The sequence below is a fragment of the Agelaius tricolor genome, unplaced genomic scaffold, assembly GCF_023055355.1.
Source record: "Agelaius tricolor isolate 1412-34295 unplaced genomic scaffold, bAgeTri1.0.p SCAF_9, whole genome shotgun sequence".
NCBI lineage: Eukaryota > Metazoa > Chordata > Aves > Passeriformes > Icteridae > Agelaius > Agelaius tricolor.
This window is the reverse complement of record NW_027269269.1, coordinates 24,695,738-24,701,168: the sequence shown is the minus strand read 5'-3', so window position 1 is coordinate 24,701,168 and position 5,431 is coordinate 24,695,738.

The window sequence follows — 5,431 nt, the reverse complement described above, 5'->3', positions numbered from 1 at the left end:
TTTTTTCTCTTGTTCAAGATTGTATCTTTGGGAAGGGAAATAATAAAGGTCTGTGTCTGGGACATGTGGGGCAGGACAATGACAGGCTGTAACATCCTGTAACAGAGATCTTGCTAAAGCACCAAGATGCAGCGTGCTACAGAAACTCAGCAGCCAAATAATTCCTTGCCAGAGTGCTGAGGGAGAGGAGGAGGCACATATAAGGGTGAAGAGACGAGGAAGAAAGGTTGGGTCCCTGCAACACAGAAGGAGCTTTCTGTATGACTGTGTCTTCAGAACTGTCAATCCTCACGGATCAGCCACTCCCCTGGTTCAGTGGTGTGGTGACGGTCTTGGAGACCCTGGACTCTGAAAAATTCCACAAGGAAATTAGTCTTCAGCACTTCTGTTGTGAGACTTGAGTAATGGATTGACCATGCCGACCATTTATGTCAGTGGTTAAGGTTTGGTTTTCTAGGGGGTGAGGGAGAGGTTTGGTGGTAGTGATGTCTTAGGTTTTAGCTTTCGTATTTTTCAGATTCTGTACTGCTTTAGTGTGTAGTTCTGAACTTCATATTAAGGGATGGTAAGCTCTCTTCACAGAATAGCTAGACAAAACAATTCTTTTCTAGCTTGGGACCAAGGACCACTGATCCAAATTTCAGGCCCAAGAGCATAAACTACAGTGGACTGAAGAGAGAAAAACAAGAAAAATGGGACTTCATAACCTAAAGCTATAGTTGGACAATTAACTCCAATATGCAAATGGACCAGAACTTATAAAAGTGAGAGACCCCATGACCAGTTGTCCATTTTTGTGACCATTTTGGTTCATTTTGGGTGTAGCCCTGGCTGGGTTCTTGTACTGCCCAAGGTGCATCCATTGAGGCCTTTTAATAAATACCTACTTTATTCTTTAACTCCATCTAGCCTCTCTTCTAGGTCAGCCTTCACAAGGCACCAGTAGGTTTGGGTGGTTTTGTGTTTATGCTGCCGAGAGCTACAGCAAAACCTAAATGTAAAGAAATCTAAAGAGAATCAGCATCTGCCAAAGTTAGGGAGCAATGGCAAAGACTAGGCTCTCTGCTACTTGCCAGAAACTGCAAATTCCTGCCAACTGCAACAGCAGAGAGGAGAAAAATGGAGCAGGAAGGACACAGCAGGCACAGAGACTCTGTCTTTCTCAGCTGAACACCTCCAATAACTCTTGGTTGTGGATAGCTACCCTCCTGCATAAGGGCCTCTTGCTTGAGTGTTTTCTGAAACTCAAGCAGCTCTGCAAATGGGTGAAACAACTGGGTATGGGACCTTCCAGAGGCTAGTAAGGCATCCTGAATATGGATGTCACTGGACATTCTGCCTGGAGAAAACTGTAGGACCACAGAAGCAGGTCAGATCAAATATTATTTTCCTCCTCTGGTCTTTTGCTTCAGACCTTTCTGCTCCATCTAAGCGTGTTGTGATTAAAGCATCACATTTAATATAGAGGAAAATGCTGCAGGATTTTGAAGGAGAAGAGAAACTGGCAATACTTTAAATAGACTATTGCAGTATTAACTGCTCCAACCAGTTGCAAATGATACCATTGACCTATTACATAAATGGCAGCTAAAGTCAATTCAGTTTGGGCTCTTCAAATTTGCTTTCTGCTTCTTAAGCCTTTCCCTCCCATTGCACTTTAGGATTTGTGTACTAAAAAAATAAAAGCTGTGACCAAGTGAACCAGGCAATGGTGGATCTGTGCAGAAGTTCCAAACATGCCACCGTGCATCCAGAAAAAGTCAGGTTTATCTGCCTGAACTAAGGGGGAAGGAGAGGATTAGACTGATGACAGAATGATGTTGATCAGGGTCATGAAAAATCCTGCTGAAAAATCAGAAAAATCTGTGCTTCTCAAGGTTTATTCCAGCCTCTGAAATTACCTGAGGTGCCAGGGAAAGGGTGAGGAAGGGATGGAGTCTGTGACAGGAATGGTGGTGACCAGGCTTAGGTGTCAACTGAGACTTGTAAAAAAATCCTGGTCATTCTCAGCTGTTTGGATTGTTTCCTGAAGGCATGGATGTATGTGGGCTTCAGAGCAGGCAATATGCATGTGAGCATGAGAACTGCTGGACTAAGACATCCTGCTAAGACACGATGAAGGAAGAAAATGCTGCAGGTGAAAGTCATTTGGTTTGTTTGCAGATTTGCTCTGTGTATTTATTCTCTACAGGTGTGAATATTCACAGTTCTGTCGTGGCAATAAAAACACACTTCAATTCTCTCATGGATCTACCAAATGTATTTTTAGATTACTAACTTACTGCAATACTCCCAGCTCTGAGAAATCAAGAGTCTCGCTGAGAAGCACCCTCTGTTCATAGCTGATGGAGCGCTGTGTCCTCCAATCCAAAAAGAATCCCAAATGCTGCCCTCCCACACACACAGAAATGTAACCTGCAGTTCTTCACACTGCTGAATGTTTGTTGCTGGCAGTACTGAAGGTGTCTGTTCCTTCAGGCAATGGGGCATTGTGGGGCTGCCTTTGTGTATTTTGTGCCTCAACCCTTATTTTTCCAACAAGTTTTCCTGCCCTTTCCTCCTTTCCCCTCACTTCTTCTGCATGAGACCTCTTTGCACAGACCCTTTCAGGCCCTGTTTTTCTTTACTTTGCTGGTTAATGTATGACATAAAATGGCCATTGTGTGCCATACTTATATCTGGCTACCTACCTCACTGGGAAAACTAGGAACCAGGCTGGCAGTGGTGTTCTGTATCTTCTGACCTGGATGATTTATTCCCTTTCCCGCTCACTGCCCTGGCATCTTAGTTTTTCACATTCCTTACAACAGAGACTCATGCCAAGCAAATGTTTATTGGGACCAATGACCTAAAACTAGCTCCTAAATGAATCCTCCTCCTCCCAAACCCTTGGCAGCCCTGCCCTCCTTGGCAACTGGGGAAATCCCCTGCAACGTGTGGTATGCTGGGAACCTCCTGCAAGAGCTCTCCCTGCCATCTCAGGCATCTTCAGGAGATCCTGCTTTGGGAGGAGTGGATTATGACTGCTGAGGGTTGATCCTCAACAGGAAAAAAGGTGAGGGTGTTTCTGACTTGCTTCTGAGGTGAAATTACATCACAGGCAAGGTCATGTGCAGTTCTTGCATGATCACCAGTTGAGATAAACCCTGCAAGAGAGACAAGGGATGAGCAGTGAGCTGCTCTGGCTACACAGGGCTGCTGCCCACTGTGAGCCAATGCAGGACTTCCCTGTTTTTCCCAAAGCAATGCTCACCTTTAGCAGGGTACTGTGGCTGGCACAGAGGCTGGACACTGTAAATCCAAGTCACCCTGTAAATAACCAGCCTAATCCTTTTATACTGTCTGACCCTTGATATTTAAAGTAAATTATCTCACAGTGAAAAAAAAAAAAAAGTAAAGCAGTTTGTGAGCACTATTTTTTCTGATTTCTTCTTCCTCATCCCTGTGAAGGAAGAGCAAAATAAAATGTTACCTGATATTCTTCAGACTGGTTCAACTTAATCCCATGGCTGTTGGATGTTGGGTTTTTTTTTCCTTTTTGGATTTTACTTATCTAGAAACTTCCTCAGTTGAATAATCATGGGTGTTATTCTCCTTTCTCCAGTTCTGGTTGTTCCCATGTTTGTGTGCCTTGTGGTTCTTTCTTAAGCAGCTACAAAGTTTTTTTTGAAGTCATTTCCTCTCACTGAATTCAAATAATTCCTGGTCTTTTCAGATAAGGAATTTAAATGACAGAGAAATGTACCCTCTGCAGCAGATGTGCTATGGAAGAAAACAGGTCCCATTTTAAGATGGATCTGGACCCAAATTGCGAACATAATTTCTAGGAGATGTCTAGGTTTGCAAAATGTAGCTCATCTCACACTGCAGTTTGCTAAAAAGACATACGAAAATATGTTTTATTATGGAGTGAGGCCAACATTCAAGTTTTAACACTCACACTGTGTCTAACTTCTGAGGGCATCAGGACTCTGGCAGATCTGAGCTTTGCAGATCCCATTCATTTCTAATCCTCAACACTGAAACTGTTCATCCTTTACCCTTGTGGTGAGGCACATTCTTTGAATAATTTACCCTGTCCAGATGGAAAATGAACTCAGAAATCTGAGTTCATCTCTCTATTCTTGGCTGTTATGATTCTGTTCTTTTTGTTGGTGGTGCCTTGTGCCAGTCTCCCTTCCCTTCCCTGCACTGCCTGCCTCCCCTTTGCTGCCAGCTGACCTTTAGCCCCATCCAGTGGGATACCAGTGGGATACCAGTGGGATGTCCTGCTGCCCTGAGCTGCTGGACTGCTGGGTTGCAGTGTGGATGTACAAGACACCAGTGTCATATGCTCCTTGGTGCTGGCTAAGGTTGATTCCTGGTGCTGGTTAAGGTTGATTCCAGGTTGGGAACTTGCTTAATCCTGGTTTTGGCTTAGCTGAAAGGATCCAAAATGTTGTGGCTGTGGCTTCCAATACAACCTACACAGGGAGTGCCCTGAGTCAGGCAGGCAAAAGAAACTGGCTGAAAGTGCAAGCACTGCCATGTGTTTAAGCACCCTGATTTAGAGCACAGTGCCAGTGCAGCAGGAGCAGGTCTGCAGTGTCCCTTTGGCCTAATTTCTAATTTTTGTAACCATGGGAATGCTGTGGGGCAGTCTGAGGTTCTCCCCTTGCCTTATGGCCAGGTCATTGTGAGACTCTGTGGCACAAAGAATGGGAAAATACTGGTTCTCATACAGCACTCATAATTGGCTCTGGCTAACAACAGTTCCAGAGTTCAACAAACATGGTTTTCTCTCTCAATTTGTATGCCAGTTGCCATGGTAAGCAGGAAGCACAACCCAGGCATTTTCCTAAAGGGAAACTGAAGTCATGAAGGAGATAGGAAAGGGAGTCAAGCCCTGAGTTCAGCTGCTGAGTAGGAAAAAAAATATTTCATTTAACCTGATGATTCATCTGCCTTTTAGGGAGAACAGTGATCAAGCTGCACTGCAGACACATCCACTGAGGATAAAAGCAAAAAACACTCCTTTTTTTTCCCCTCTCTTTGATCCCAGGATGGAATAAGGGACACATAATAACAAAATTCACTTCCATGCCACAGCTCAAAAATTGGCTCAATGAGAGCCAAGGAACTAAATTAATAATTTGTTTAAGTTCTTGCTTGTCCTTTACAAATCAACAGAAGTGCATATATGATGCACCAGCAGCCTTCATAGTAACTTCTCCTGCTCCAGCCTGGCTTCTGCTGCACAACAACTGGGATCACAAAGTTTTTTCATACTCTACTCTGCATTGCTCTGCATTATCAACGGCAAGGCAGAATTCTGCAGGAGATGTGCTAAATAGGAGGACATGGTTGCACATCACTGAAACTTCAGCCTGGCAGAACTAGCAATGGTAAGAGAAAAGATTATTTTACCCTTGAAAATTTTAAAGCATTTCAG